The 17,243-nt window shown below is 35.9% G+C and overlaps 1 protein-coding gene and 1 pseudogene across 9 annotated transcripts in view; both read left to right on the forward strand.

Annotated features, from left to right (window-relative positions):
• The window catches only part of RNLS (renalase, FAD dependent amine oxidase), a 318,654-nt gene that overhangs the window by 12,893 nt on the left and 288,518 nt on the right, over positions 1-17,243 (forward strand). The window lies entirely within an intron of this gene.
• LOC308257702 (nucleophosmin-like) lies at positions 6,124-10,609 on the forward strand (annotated as a pseudogene). Its single transcript has 2 exons — positions 6,124-6,134; positions 9,793-10,609. The product of its transcript is annotated as a nucleophosmin-like (transcript).

Genomic DNA, 17,243 nt, shown 5'->3' on the forward strand with positions numbered 1-17,243 from the left:
ACTATCATAGATGTCCTCATTTTCCTACCTTTTGCCCACCCCATCCAGCCCCTGCCCCCTCTTCCCTCTGGCCATCACCACACTGTTGTTTGTGTCCATTGATTATGCATATATGTTCTTTGGCTACTTCCTTTACCTTCTTTCATTCAGCCCTCCTTCCTTCCTAAAGTAGGGAATTTTAAATATTAAGATTAAAAGAGAGGAAGGGGTGGATTAAGGAATACCACCATTCTGCATTGGACAAGCTTTTTTCTAAATTTGTTTCTTTTTTCACAAATGTACTTCATTTGAGAAGTTTCTTATTCTATTGCATCAGATGAATGAGACATGGCTATATGCTGACCAGACATTCTGATCAGTCATCATTCTTCTGAAGTACCGTTTCCAGAGTCTGACATTTTCTCATTCTAACTTGAATGTTTGCTTCTAGAAAAGAATGAGAGACTCTAAAAAGAGTATTTGCGTAGCTAGTACAAAACATTCTATGTTTAACAGTGTATAAGTCTCTTTTAGTTTTGAAGAAGCTATTTAAATGTTGGTCTCTCCTAAAATTTCTTCCATGTATTAGCCCCCTCAAAATCACTATACCCAAAGCAGAGTTTCCTTTCCATTTCTGTGACTTGTTAGATTTTTTTTTGCATCTTATAATTTTACTTGCCATTGGCATATGAAATCATGACATTTTATTCCAAGAAGAGAAATTAAAATCCAGTTTCATTTTTTAAATGGTAATATTAATCTTTTATTCAGATGTTTAACTCAGTATATATATATATATATATATATATATATATATATATATACACACAATTTTGAGCACCTAGTAGATATTCAATACAGATATATATATATATATGTATATATATATATATATATATATATATATATATACACACACAATTTTGAGCACCCTGAATACAGCAGTGAACCAAACAATAAAAGCTCCAAAGAGCTCCTTTTCCAGTGGGAGGAGGAGAAATAAGGAAATATCTATGTGAAATGATAGAAAGTGTTGATAAAGGAAGCAACATAGGGGGAATAAAAAGGAATGGAAGTAATTTTGTGTATAGTGTGAGCAGGTCTGTGACAAAATGTTTTGAGCAGGAGAGACCTGAAGGTAGTGAAAGTGTGAGCCATAGAATATCTGGAGCAACATCCAAGCAGTAGTGGTCATTCTCTAAAAATTTCCAAAATTCTGAACTATGCCTACTCATTCATTCATTTAGTAACTCAACAAGCCTTTTCTCAGCATCTCCGCTCTTAACAAGTACAGGGAGGACAAAACTGAATGTAACACGATTCCCCCTTGAAGTACATTACAGGCATCTGGATGTTACACTACTTTAGTGTATCTTAAGATATACCAACTCATATATTTAAAGATCATGGTTCCTATGTGGCACCGCATAGAATTAGCTGACAAGGAGAGAATGTTAGGAAATCTGTAAAATAAAAAAATGCAAACACAGTAGTAAATACATTTCATAAAAAGCCGTCCTGGTTGAGTTTCTGCTCTTTTACTAGGAAACGGTGTGCTCAGAGAGACTGCTTTGCCATGACTACAATTGGGTGCTTTACAGAATCTGAATGAGAAATTATTAATTCTCAAGAATTACGAATTCTCAAGATGGTTATGCGCTTCTCTTTTACAAGACCAGTTGCTGTTAAAGAGCTAATAGCTTCATAAATCCGCCTGTGACTCATCCTTCTGCTGGGTCCCGGCCTGGTGCCCACAGGCTGCAGGTTGCACAGACGAACAGCATGGGGCAGTGTTTAAATGCTGTTCTGAAAACCAGTGCCACGGGCCTCAGACAGTTTAGAGCACTTCTCTGCAGTCACTGCAGATGCATCCCGGGATTATATTTTCCTTTTATATTGCTATGTGTCATGCTTTGTTTACCAAACAGAATGTAGAAAATGAATAGGCAGTTTTCTGGCATACTTCTTTGTAGATAAATGGTCAGAACGAACTCTGTTGCTTAAGGAAAGCATAAACACAGTTTAGTCATTGGATGTGGCTGTATGTACGTTGTTGCTGTGGGGAATTTTGGTTTGGCTAAAGTGCTATTTTCTTTGAAAATTCTGATACACCAAAGTTCTCTTTGTTTTCATAATAGCCCCACTTAACCCACCAAAAAAAAAAGCAAGCTATCAAATTACTGAGGTTGCACTTGCATAAATGCAGTTGCACATATCTAACATAATTGTGAATTTATTTTGCCAAGTCTTTAAATTATAAATACTATTTGAATAAAGGAGAACAAGCTTTTGATTCATTTTTACAACTTTCATAGAGGATTTTCTCTCATGTAGACTTTTTTCCCCATAGAGCACATATAGCCAAGTGAATTTTAAGCCATCCCCCAAATACGTGTGTGTGTGTGTGTGTGTGTGTGATCATGTTCATCGTCCTTCACATTTTAAGGTAATGCCACTAACAGTGATTGAAGTCTTTATGTAATGATATAATGTGGAAAAGCTCTGTGAATGTGGTAGTCATCATCACTGAGTAGATGTATAAAGGTATTTTTAACCTGTGACTATTGTCCTTACGCATGAACATTCTCACTACTGTCCTATCTTTTGTATGTAATGTCATCCCAAAGACTGCTGTGAGAGAATGTGATTCCTTATTGCCTGCCTTGCTAATTGCATTTTAATTACTTATACTACATATACATCTACTGAGCCCTTTCTGTATTCTAAGTATTGTCCCAGATTCTGAGTTCACATAGGTTAATGAGCCCTGGTCCCAGTTCTTAAGGAGCTCATAGTGGAAAGATTTGTCTGTTGCACTTCTCTTCTAGTTCCTTCTGAAATTCGTTGTTTTTATACAATTAGGCTTTAGGGTAACTTCTGGTTATTTCTTCTGCCCTTCATGCTAGTCCGGGCTCCACTGCTTGTTAGCTCTGTGACCTTGGGCACATTATGTAACCTCTCTGACTCCCTGAGTCCTCTTCTGCACAATTGAGGTGATGATTCCTACCTCATCATGGTATTTGGGGCGATTAAATAAGATAATTTATTAAAACACCTAGTTAATTGCTGGCATATGATCAGTGGTCAATGAAGGAAGCTGCTGTTGCTGCTATTTAATGTGTATTGGTTACATGTCTGGTACTTATTGCTAAGGTTTAGTTCCCTATCATTGCCTTGCTGTTATACATTCTTCAAACACATGGCCAGTTAGGAATTTGGAACTAGAGTAAATAGCAATAGCTTCAGTTTATGAGCATCTTTTATAGTCTCAGTATTTTACGTGCCTTGTCAACAATTCTTAAAACAACCACGTATTGTATTATCCCTACTATATAGAGGAAGACCAGGGAGATAAAAATTACTTTCTATGAAACTACCTACTAAAAGAATCAACATACTGACTCCAAAGTCTGTCATTTTTTTAATTCCACACATTTGCCAATGTCTTCTAATTCTCAGTGCTTTATCTTTTTTTTTTTTTTAATGAATGTGTATTATGATCACAAACAGTAGAAGTTTTCACTTGAGCACAAACTCAAATACTCTAATTGGGATGTCTGATGATATCATTAACAAGCTAAGATATAGAGATCTGCACTTTTATAAATAAATGTGATTTTTAGTCTAGGGATAGCCAAAGTTCCCCAAATAGTTCTCAGGTCTTGCCATTTGCAGCAGTTTATTTTTCTGTATCAACTGAAAGAAGAATTGTTTTTAAGGGGGGTTGTGGTGAGTGCTTTCTTTCTTTGGACTTTTGGAAGTATTTTAGAAATTTTGATAAAAGTTTATCACTTTGATCTTTAATAAAAGGTTTGTTGATATTTTGACTTTTCTTTAATCATAAGTGGTAAACTTTGAAGATCTGTGCTTGCTTCAGTATACTATTTCTGTGTCTTTATTTTGTACTTCTTGGTGCTTGAAGACATCAGGGATAAAGAGGTGATACAAATAAGAATATGGCTCAGCCAGTGTGGCTTAGTGGTTGAGTATCAACTTACAAACCAGGAGGTCACAGTTCGATTCTGGCCAGGGCACATGCCTAAAACCAGGAGGGGTGTGTAGGAGGCAGCCAGTCAATGTTTCTCTTTCATCATTGATGTTTCTATCTCCTATCCCTCTTCCTTCCTCTCTCATCATCTCTCTAAAATCAATAAAAAATATATTTGAAAAAGAAGAAGATGGACAGCTGACCCATGTGGCTCAACTGCTCAGCCACTGCCAATGTAACAAGAATTTCTGATTTGAGAAAAAAGGAACTTTGGGTGTCTACTTTCTATGGAAAAACTGAACAAACTATTAAATTAAATTAGAATAGTTACAATTCTATATAGAATTCTCATTATCCGCTTCTAAATGGTTACCTTGGGAACATGCCAATGTATCTGGACTTTATTTTCCAACTCTGTACAATGAGAGCATGGAAATCTAGATCTCTAAGATCCCGTCTCAATCTAAAATCCAACCTAAAAGGATTCTCTTAAAAGGCAGGTTTGTCTGTAAGAAGGGCAGGTGTGTATAATTGCTGTTTAAAATGAGAGTTATTTGAACATGAGTTCATAGGTTAAAGATGTCAGAAAGTGTGTTTATAAAATGTTAATGTGGGTGAATGAGAGAGAAATATTTTATTGTTGTTTACAAACCACCTTGGTTAACAAGCTTGCACCTATTCTGAACACATTGGATTTGGGGGTGGGAGAAGGAAAGAAAGAGAAAGGTTCATATTAAAGCCAAGATTGAATAGTTGTGTTTTTTAAAATAATGATTACTTTGTCTCTTTCATCCATTAAACTTGAGTTCCTTGAGTCTTTTCTATTTCTACCACCTTACACTGTCCCAAGTAATATTTTTGAATGAATGAATTATTAATTGAATGACAAAATCCCCTGTGTATTTGATTATATTATGAGAAAGTAAGACTTCTTCAACTTGCACTCTTTTTTAGCCTCAACTGTCTTATCACCTGATATCCACCTACATTATGTTGAAGAGGGGGAAAATCAGTTAACAAAGGGAAAAAAATGTTCACTGTTATCCTGCTTTTTCACTGAACTCTCATTAAAGCAAATTACTGTCTTTTTTTCTGTCTAGCTGAATGACTTCTGAAGTTTTACAAACATAAATGATTTTTATTTCAATGAAGCAGTTCTATTAGCACAGTAAAACCACTAACTGAAATATAGCAGAAACTTGTGTAGGACTTTTCTCCCATTTGCAGATGAGATGTGATGATAAGAGAAAAGTTCAGAGGGATGCAATTGCTGGCTTTGAAAATGAAAAGGGGCTACAAACCAGGAATGTGGGCAGCCTTTAGAAGCTGGGGAAGGCAATGAACAGATTCTCCTCTACAGCCTCCAGAAGGAAAACAGCCCACAGAAACCCAGGTTTTACCCCCATAGACCTACTTTGTACTTCTGACCTCCATAACTGTAGATACTACATTTGTGTTATTTTAAGCCACTATGTTTATGATTATTTGTTACATTACTATATACCCAGTAATTAGTTTCATTAACAATAATGTTTTTAATGAAACTTGCTTATAACTCATCTAATATTGATAATCATATGGAACATAACCATTCCTAATGGAATACTCTATATGGGAATTGTGAGGAATTTACCTCTCCTCTCTTAAAAATAATCCCAGTTGACTGCTTTCTCTGATAGTTTGAAAGTACCTTTACATCCTACAGTTTTGCTGAGTCGAGTACTGATAGTCTAATGAGTTCTAAGGAACTTTTGAGCAATTCACTTGGAAATGAGTAGGAACTTACTGAGGCATAGATCTTTTAATGAGGTCATTCTCTTTACTTTATAGTGAAAAGGGTTTGCCCCTACACAAATTATTTATATCCTACCCATAATTGGAAAAGCCAAAATTGCTTTGAAGTTTCAAAATGCTGATATTTGGAAATGTATTTATTTTAACCAAGATAGACTCCAGTTTATCTGCAATTAGTTTTGCTTAGCATGTTCCAAGGATCTGTCTGTTAGTAAATTCTGTAAAACCCTACTCATTATTTGAAAGAAAATGTGCTTTTCAAGTTCATAAAGTTCAAGATAGCATCCCAGTGCTAACATGCACTTGCCAAGCCTGGCAGATGGACGCACTTTCATAACTACTTCCACTTGAGCACAGTGACCATGGAGGTGGAGTATGTTCTTTAGTGCTATCATAAATCAGTGTGAAGAGAGGGAAAACAATTTAAAAGTAAACAGAAAAGGGAAGTCTTGAACTAAGGACATGATATATCTGAAGATTATCTCGAGGGGTTGACGTACCCTTTAGGGCCATTGTTTCAAAATAATGAAATGAAAAAACTCACATTTCTCCTCAACCTTTCATTTCCAACACACTAATACACATAGACACATACCATAAATTTAATTCAATAAGCATTTATTGGAACCCTGTCATTGGTATACCATAATCCTTCCATGATTCTTTTCTTGTCATTTACAATATAAATGACATTTACATTTGTTGTCTATTGTTTTGGTTTCTTGAAGAACTCAATTTAGGATTTGAAAGTTCTTGTTGTCTTTGAAGCATTATTGTTAGATTTTCTAACAGTTATTATCCAGAAGTTTAATTTAGTCTGCTCAACAAAAAGTTTATGTCTTGTTAAGGAAGATATTAATATTTCTTGCCTGGATTATATATATATATATAAATATATTTTTAAATATATTTTATTGATATTTTACAGAGAGGAAAGGAGAGGGATAGAGAGCCAGAAACATCGATGAGAGAGAAACATCGATCAGCTGCCTCCTGCACACCTCCCACTGGGGATGTGCCTGCAACCAAGGTACATGCCCTTGACCGGAATCGAACCCGGGACCCTTCAGTCCGCAGGCCGACGCTCTATCCACTGAGCCAAACCGGTTTCGGCAATATATATATTTTTTAATCGTTGACATGTGACATGGATTACATTTTAAAATTTCTATTTATCCCTAACATGAAGCCAATAATCAACTACTTAAAACACTTTTATTATTAGAAGTTTCTTCAGTTGTAGTGTTCATTGAATTTCTTGTTTCTTATATAGAAGAAAAAAGTGTCTACTTGCAATAATCACAAAGGGCAAAACTTAATTCCCTTACTTAATTGCAATCAACATAAATTGGTGAACTCTGTCTTTAGTTTAACTGTTCAACGTTTTTAAAAGTCACCATTATTTATTTTATAATTTCATAGTTTATTTCTGGCTTAAGCAGGTAAAAAGATCAGCAAAGCATTTTTTCCTTTTATAAATACTTTAAAATGCTTTGAATAGGCAACAGTGCCAAAATACTCTTTTGCACTTAAAAATGACTTCACAATAAGATAGATATAAAAAGTGAATATGGAGTCAGATCCTATATTATAAAAGGCCTGTGGTTGTAACGCCCTAACAACCGGTCAGAACTGTGAGGCGGAGGCAGGTCCCACGCGATTTTGCGAGCTGGGTCTCTAGTATACTTATAATACTTGGAGAATTCTGTACTTTTGGATTTTAGTTTTTATTCTTGATGTGAAAGTAATTACAGAATTATCATGCCATATTCTATATACTTTATAATTACTTCTCAATGGCATTGTAGTTGACATATATATTTTTTTCTCAATAATAACCCTAAATTTAAGACAGTTCATTTCGCCCTGACCGGTTTGGCTCAGTGGATAGAGCGTCAGCCTGCGGACTAAAGGGTCCTGGGTTCGATTCCGGTCAAGGGCATGTACCTTGGTTGCGGGCACATCCCCGGTGGGAGGTGTGCAGGAGGCAGCTGATCGATGTTTCTCTCTCATCGATGTTTCTAACTCTCTTTCTCTCTCCCTTCCTCTCTGTAAAGAAAATCAATAAAAAAAAAAATGTATTTAAAAAAAAAAAGACACTTCATTTCATATACCCATACACATAATATTTTATTTAATAATTATTTATTGAATGACTGAATAGGTTCAAATTCTTGAAATACCTCAGAATGATCACCTTAGCTGCTATTTATTAGTGCTCCTGATAAAGAAAATATTTTTATTTAAAATGGCCAATTAATTAAAGTGCATACTTTGGATATTTTTTCTTGAAACAAGTCTCATATTGGGATGCTGGGGGTTGGAGGAAGGCTCCAGGTGATCAAATACCATGAGGAATTAGGCTAAAAGTATTGAGCTGACAGATTGTATAACCAAGACATGAGGATAAAAGGAAAGGTTTGAGAGGTGGGAACATACAGGTTGGGGTCAATTTAAATAAGTCTATTTCTTTTAAAATCAGTTTAAAAAGATTCTTTACAGAGTTGTCCATGTCTCCATCTAGACATTACCTCAATTTGGTGGTAACTTTGTCCTCATCATTGTGTATTAGGAATGGCATGGTTTTATATCACTCAAGGGAGATATACTTGCAAGTCCTATGAGAGCCCAGAGCATTTTTATTATATTTTGTGATTACAGTTGGAGATGCTGTTTATCTTATTTCTTGTAAAACTCAGAGGGAAGCTTTCCAAGGGTTTTACTGCTCTTGGGTCTCTTTGTAATCAAATCTGCTTCTTCAGCAGTAATTTTAGCATCTATTATCGCTTGAGCCTCTGGCAGCCCAGCAGCCTCGCAGCTTTGACATCACTTGTGGTTTGCAGAACATCATGCAGTGCTGTCTAGTGCTCCTGATAATAGTTTCTAAATGCATAGCTGTTTTATACTGCTTGAAATTGCCCCATCTCTTCCTAGCAATTGAATTTGGCAAATTAATCATGTAACTTTTTCTACCCCATGCCCAGACCTCACTGCAAGATCATTGGTGTCACACCAAGTAAGACTTCACAGTGACAGAAATAAGTTTGTGCTGGAACTGTGAATGTCACCCTCTCTGGAAGATGTACATATTGTCTTTTTAGATGAAGAAACAAAAGCAATTAAAGCGTATTTTTCTAAGTATACCTAATAGTCCAAAACAGAACCAAAAAGGGAAATCTGTGTTCCTCTCTCATGGTCACATGAGTAGTTCCCTGGGCTTCCTTCTCTTCTCACCAAAGCTCCTGTGCCTGCAGCACAGAGTAATCATACTTGAGTTCAGCCTCACACTTACATTCTCAGAGCTGATTCCAAGATATTAGGTTTAAAGACTCAGGGCGGGTGGGGATGGTCAAGGAGGCCTACATTAAGCTGATGGGCTAGCTCTCCATTCATTGCAACCTTGAATTTTTATATCATGGGGATCCATGTTTAGTCAAGGCTTGTAATTAATTACAAACTCAGTGGAAAGAGACTCTAGCAGTAACATGAATTATCCCCTAAGAAAAATGTAAAGGTACCTCTTCCCTCTTTAACTCTGTATCCTCAGAAATGCCTCAACATTTCCTTGGAGTGGACTGTGCAAGGTTCCATTGATTCCCCATATCCTCATGTTCACCAGATAGGCATGCCAGCCACCAAGACTTCCTCCCCCATAAAGAATCTCCAAAGAAACATCAAAGACAGAAGTCCTTGTTAGTACCATACATTGACTCAGAGTGGCACAACAAAGATATTTCTCCTTGCCTCGGGTCAGTTTGACCCAGACCCAGATTTGACTAGAATATAGAGATATAAATGACAAGGCTAAAGAAGGAGCTGTTGTTAGGGTCATTTGTCTTCTCAAACTAAAAAAAAAGTTAGGAATATTTTCTTTTACAAACAAAATCTTGCTGCCCTAATTTCCTAATTTCTGGTGCACGATGGTGCAATGTGTTCTCAAGACTAATTCTTCCCTGGTGTGATTCCATCTTGCGCGTCTGTCCTGAGGAACAGAAGTCCTTTATCTCTTTCCTCCTTCTCTCCCACTTAAGTGTGTGCAGCCACCCCAGGGAAGATCCAATGGATGTGGACATGAGCTGTCTGAGGCCCCAGAACTATCTTTTTGGTTGTGAACTAAAGGCCAACAAAGATCATCACTTTAAGGTGGATAATGATGAACAGTCAGTTTAAGGGCTGGTGCAAAGAATGAATTGCACATTGTTGAAGCAGAGGCAAGGAATTATGAAGGCAGTCCAATGAAAGTAACACTGGCAACTTTGAAAATGCCTGTACAGCCAACGGTTTCTTTTGGTGGCTTTGAAATAACACTAGCTGGAATCTTATGGTTGAAGTGTGGTTCAGGGCCTGTACATATTAGTGGACAGCACTTAGTAGCTGTGGAGGAAGATGCAGAGTCAGAAGATGAAGAGGAGGAGGATGTGAAATCCCTAAGTATGTCTGGAAAGCGTTCTGTCCCTGGAGGTGGTAGGAAGATTCCACAGAAGTAAAATTTGCTGCTGATGAAGTTAATGATGAGGATGATGATGCTGATGATGACTTTGAGGATGAGGAAGCTGAAAAGCTGCAGTAAAGAAATCTGTACGAAATAGTGCAGTCAAAAAAGCACAAAAATCAAACCAGAATGGGAAAGACTCAAATCCATCAATGCCAAGATCAAATGGTCAAGAATTCTTAAAAAACAGAACAAAACAAAAAAACAACAAAACAAACAAACAAACAAAAACAAAACAAAACAGGAAAAAACTTAAAATACCGAAAGGACCTGGTTTTGTAGAGGGCATTAAAACAAAATTGCAAACAAGTATAGAAAAAGCACATTGGAAATCCTGGGAACTATTGGTGAATTAAGCCCAAAGATGGGGAAAGAGGAAGAGGAGAGACAAATATAGTCCATACCGAATATCATCAACAGTCCAGACTAAAGTCTTCTATTGTAATCTCAGACCCCTTCCCTGATTTTCCACTCACCAATGCCTCCTTCCAGGCTGAGGGCGATCTCACTGTTATCTCCTAAAGCACTTTTCTTTAACTGCTGTGATTCAAGAAACTTTTCTTTCTACTTGTGCATTTGCCTCACCTCTGTGACCAGGTTTTAAATATCTTTGTATCTCCCTATCTGCTCAATAAGCATTTGAATGAATCAAAATAAATAAACAAAAAGACTAATTCTTGGAACAGTCTAGAAAGGTTCATGTGCTTCTCATTTTGTTGCTACTTGTTGAAGGCCAAAGGGGTTGAATGTGTCAGAAACAGTGGGTCACTTGCATGATATACTACATACTAATAAGAAAGGATATGTGGGAATTCCAGGATATGTTTCATACTGTTTCAGCATTACATTTCAGATCATGGCCAAGTATCTGTTTTCATTGAGAAAAGCCAGAATCCGCCAAAGTCAACTTGAAGCAAAAGAATTGCATCGTGATGAAAAAGAGTTAAGACATGTACACAGACACGTTGTTCTTTTCCATTGTTATCTAAGTAGCCTTGTTTATTTTTTAAAAAAGTATTAAATTTTTCATTGCCATTTAGAAAACTTTGAGTTAGAGAATTCAGTTTACATATTGATTTATGTTCCATTTTGAAACTGTTCACAGTGTAAATATTTTCTCTATATAATAGAAATGCTCATATAGTTTTCACAGTTAGCAGCCTTATCATGGAAGACAACTGATAGAAGTTGGCTTTTCTTTTTTTATTGTTGAAACAATATTCTAGAATTTTAATTTCAAGTGGCTTAAGAAAGGTAGTAAGGAGAGACCTGTAGTGAGCGATCACACTCTCCAGAAATGTGATTCCTGATCATAGTGTGAGAGCAACCTGGAGTTCCCAAAACTCAACTCCTGATTAAGGGGAGCAAATTATTCTGCTTCTAGCAAATTACCATACACACTGCTTAATCTATGACACATGTGAAAACTACATGTGGTATGCCTATAAAATAATGAGACTTGGTTTTTAAGTTACTTAGAAATAATTTATTTAAAATCTGTGTTGTCCTTGAGAGAGTTCCTCTGGAAATTCGTACTTAGTCTACAATTCTCAAATGGTTTTTGGAAACTTTTGGAAAGTTATTTTAAGTAAAGTTTTAGTTAACTATTTTAAATAAAACTTAAACAAAGTTTTAGGGTTTTTTTTATTTTTTTTTGGAAACTACCCAAGAGTGGATTTGGGTATTTGGAGCCACCCTGGAAAAATTCTTCAAATTGCTGCTGTAGTCACACATTCTTTTAGATACACATCTATTTCTCTAGCCATGGCCTAAATAATTTTTGACTCTTCTAAAACTATTTTCTACATTCAAAAGAAAAAGTTTTGCTATCCTTGCAGATATTCAAAAGAATGAGCTGCAGTCTCTAAAAGCAGTTCCGGAAGGGACTTTTTAAAATGTTTATAATAATAGCAACAATTTTGGTGTAACAGCATCACTTTTGAAATAGCACGATTGTCTGGATGTGTTAGTTCTTACATATTTGTTGAAAAATATAATACTTTATTGTCACATGTCTAATAGGTAGTAAATGCCTTATTATAGAAAATGTTCACTTCCTTGAACCTGAAAACAGTTGCTGTTCCAGGAGCCTCCATTATAGCTCATGAAGTGCTTGTCTTTGACTTTTGGAAAAATAGCGAATCTTACAATTTTTTGGGAGTTATGCTGCATAATCTAGCATAGTTGTTCCACAGGCATTTTTAAAAACTATATCTTATAATGGTAAAAGTGTGTTGTTAGCTAAGTAAGACTTCACAAAATAAGAAAACAAGGTTTTATATTTTGAAACACAGATAATTGAAGTACTTTTTTACCACAATATAAATATAATATTTGAAATTATATTGACTTTCTGGTGGAGGTGAAGTCTAATTTAACTCACCTTTGTTAGTTTGTATATTACATTATTAAAGCGGTAACAGTGTTTTGTTCATAGATGATGGTTAAAATCTATTGACAGAATAAATGAATGTAAATACTGAAAAATTAGATCATGAAAAACATTTGATACATTCCAATAGTTTGATGGTTATTTAAAAGTAAATACAGATTTATTTTTGTAAACCTTTATTTTGAATTATTTAACTTCTGAATATATTACATTAACTCCAAAATTATGAACCTGATATTTAAAAAAGTGTTAGATGTGTCCATGTTACAAAGCAAGTTAGATATCTACAGAGATGAATTTTTATAACACATATGCTGAGTAACTTTTGTGGTTCCAAATGCTGTACTAGATGCTGGAGAAAATGTGTGGAAAAACAGATAGCATCCTCACTATATGGAGCTTATACTCTGGTGACTGTGGGGCTCTAGGGAGAATAGACCAAACTAGGAGTCTTCATAGCAACTCTGTATTCTGTGGAAAAGCTCTCATTCCTAAACTCTGGGTTCTTTTCTTTACATTGAAGTATGACAGATTCGGACTCATGGTCTCCATAGTCCTCTAAGATCAGAATTTATGCTGATTTTTAAAATTCTCCTTTGTTATCTTAATTGTTAAATCTTACCTCCCAAATTCTTAGTATTTTCACTATGAAATATATATGAGTACTATGTATGAATGCATTTTGTAAACTGTAAAATCTTTTCACTCTGAGGTAGTGCTATTTATTCAAGGAGGCATTGAGTTATATCTACACAAAGTACAATGTAGACTCGCCCGGTTACTTAGAAAATGAGGAAACTAATCAAAAGGTCCTTTTTCTTCCCTCTCAAAATTTGGAAATGTTTTTGCCTGAATTAGCTGGTTAATTTATCAACTATTTACCTCACTTAGTTTTGTAGAAACGATCTCTAAATCCCTTGAAACTACAGTTCACGTTCACTATGGTTTAGAGCTGTGTTTTCTGGTGGGCGCAGAATGTGTCACCCCATGAAATAGAGACTCTATTGTTTGTGGAAGCAGAGAACAAAATGAAGTCATATATCTGGAAGACATCCTATTTGGCCACCGACTTTTGGGGAGAATTAATTTCAAATAATTTTGAATGGCTAGTTAACCTCTTCCTTAAACATTTCCAGCAGGGAGATGTCAGACCTTGCCTCAGTAACCTAAGTCAGCAGTCACGTACATTTTCTTAAGTAGATTTCTTCATGTGGAAATCTGGAAAAAGGAAATGACAAGATAATGTCTAAGACTATCCCCTATATCTTCCTCAATTTTCCTGTTGTTTTGCTTTTTTTAAAATCCGTCAACCCATACTTAAGCCTTCTTAAGAATAAACTTCAACTAAACATGTTCAAACGTATTATTAAGAAAACATCAGATTTCACTATGACCATTTTCACTAGGAATGAAGAAGAATTTTATTGTTTCTTTCCATTTCTGCTTCCTTCCTTTTCTGGGAGCATCTCTATGGACAGTCATTGCAAGAGGTTTTGAAGAGAAATAAATTGTGATTGAATACAACCGTGGCAGAAATGTCTCTTAAGGGTTAAGGAGGTCACATTGTTTGTTATATTTTTTGAAGTCTTAGAATACTTGTGGATTTTTATTCTGACGACAAAGTGCAGCTGTTTCTAGTCAACTCTTTTAAATAAAGTTCTTTCTTAGCACATCCATTTCAAAATCAGTGAACTTCTGGGCCCAGAGTCAATCTTCCCTATGTGCGTGCCAGACACTTTCATTGTTTGTGAGAGTCACAGGTTAATCTCCAGAGATAGATTTTTCTCCCAGTCAGAATCACATGTGAGTAAATAAAGGCACCATCTGGTTCTCTGCATCTGAGACTTGTTTTGAAATCACATATAAATTCTTTATTTCCACACAATTGTGCTATATTAACTGTTTCTGAATATCAATTATGTTTTTCTGCTGCTGAAACTCTCAAGTGACTCAACAAGTACATCATTCTTTTCTTCTCCAAGTTCCCCCAGGGACCTTAGATTTGGAAAGAGTTCACTTATAAAGTTGTCATCATCAACACCATTTTTCCCTGTCCTTTTAAACAACTTTTTATTGAACTATAAAGAAAAGTGCACATATATTAAGTACACATCTTGATGAATTTTTACAAATTGAACATGCACCCATATAACCAGCACTCGTCAAGAAATAAAAGACACGGCGCCCTGAGAATCCCCCTTGTACTCCCTTCTAGTCACTAACTCTCCCATCCTTGACTTCTTCTAGTAGTTACTACCTTGACTTCTTTTTTATTTTTAAATATATTTTTATTGATTTCAGAGAGGAAGTGAGAGGAAGAGAGAGATAGGAACATCAATGATGAGAGAGAATTATTGATCAGCTGCCTCATGCACGCCCCACACTGGGGATCGAGCCTGCAACCCGGGCATGTGCCTTGACTGGGAATCGAACCACAACCTCCTGGTTCATAGGTTGATGCTCAACCACTGAGCCATGCTGGCCGGGCTTCCCTTGACTTCTAATGGCATAGTTCTTTTTGTCTGTTTCTCTGCTTCATTTAAATTGAATCACACAGTATAAGCTCTTAAGTGCTTATCTTCTTTCACTTACAGTTTTTTGTGGAATTATTGACATGTGTGGTTAAGACCATTTTTCTTATTGCTGTGTAATTCCATATTGTGTAGATACAACACACGTCATCCATTTCACAGTTGATGGGCATTTGGGTAGTTTTTCAGTTGATGCTATAATGGATAGTGCTCTTATGTACATTTCCCGTGGTGAGCAAGTTGTACACATTCTTGGATGTGTACATAGGAGATCATCAACCTATTTTAATGTTTTATTTCATTGATGAAAATTTCTGGTAAGCCTGATCAACCATAGTTACCATATTAAGTTGATATAATTTTTTTCTAAATCATAGCAACTTAACAGTTTGTTTACCTAGACCGCCTTGCTATTTTCAGTTGAGCTAGTTTCATTTCTATTCTTTTCACTGCTTTCCTCTCATCCTGCATATCTACTTATACACATTGTACCCTTATGCTTACTCCTCCTACTCTGCTTCAACTTCTATTTCCTATAATGATAGAGTAATAATATTTATAGTAATAAATAACAGCAGCAACCATTTATTCAGCACTAACCACATACAAAAAACATGGCTATGATTTTTAACTGCTATTTTGTTTAACTCTCACATAATCCTCATGTTATTCAAATATTGCTCCAATTGATCAATAATTTTTTATTGATTTGAGAAAGAGAGAGAGAGAGAGAGAGAGAAACATTCATTTATTGTTCCACTTATTTATGCATTCATTGGTTGCTTCTTGTATGCGCCCTGACCCGGGATCAAACCTACAACCTTGGCAAATTAGGCTGATGCTTTAACCAATTAAGCTACCAAGCCAGAGCTTGATTGATACTTTTAAATAATGAAATATTACAAATATATATATATTAAAAAGAACCAAGAACAATGTAGCTAGCATTCATGGGCCTAATTCTCAGACATAATTTATTGTCTGCCATTTTTGCCTCAATTTTTTCCTGTCCCAAAGATTTAAGATTAGTTCACTTGCTCAAGTCACCCTACCATTAAGTGACAGAGCTGACAGCTGATATTTAACTTTTTATTACTGTCCCTGTAAAACCCCACTATCCTCCTCACACTTTATATGTATTTCCTTGCATGATTCTATCCTGTTTTTGCTCCTCTCTGAGAATACTAGCCAATATTTATTCTTTCAGCCAACAGATATTATGAGCCTTTTTTAGGTTCCAGGAACTATGCTAATACTTTTCCAGGCCTCATGTAATTTTTGCTGTAGCCCCAGAAGGAGATATTGGCATTGACCTCAGTTGACAGAAAAGGAAACCACAGTTTAGAGGTTAAATCACTTGTTTAGTATTATTGTAGCTCTATTAGGCACCCAAGCTAGTATCCATCTCAGATGTGTCTAACTCTAAAGTCAATGCTTTTAATAACCTCTCAAAATCATGTTCATTGGAGAAAGAATGTTATTTCTTGTCATTGTAGTTAGTGTGACATGCCAGCTGGGTGTGAGCCCCTCTTCCAAATTTCTGCCTTCTCCTATTTTACAAAGGAGGGTGTTAATGTCCAGAGCATCTGTATGACCAGTCCTGGGCCACATAGCTGCTTAGGGGAGCCAGGGCATCATGACATCTCCTCCAGGCTTCTCTAATACATAATGCTGCAGGTCTCCAGTTTAAGGAAGTAATTGTGTGGACAGGTCCATGAAACAAATTTAAACCTCTTTTGTTAATGCTCTGATAAAACCATTCTCTTAAAGGCCATCTCCAGTGACCTTCTCTTCATTGTATATAGAATTTTTCTCTGCTTTCATCCTCCTTATTTTTATTTTTTAATTTTTAAATGTCTTCATTGATTAAGGTATAAGGTATTACATATGTGTCCTTATCTCCCATTGCCCCCCACCCCCCTCTTATGCCTTCACCCCTCTGTTGTCTGTGTCCATTGGTTAGGCTTATATGCATGCATACAAATCCTTTGGTTGATCATCTTCCTTACTTCATTGCCTCCTTTATGAAGCTCTTTCCCCTTGGCTACTCTGCATCTGAACTCTGCT

The sequence above is a fragment of the Plecotus auritus genome (genome assembly GCF_963455305.1).
Source record: "Plecotus auritus genome assembly, chromosome: 9".
Classification (NCBI taxonomy): domain Eukaryota; kingdom Metazoa; phylum Chordata; class Mammalia; order Chiroptera; family Vespertilionidae; genus Plecotus; species Plecotus auritus.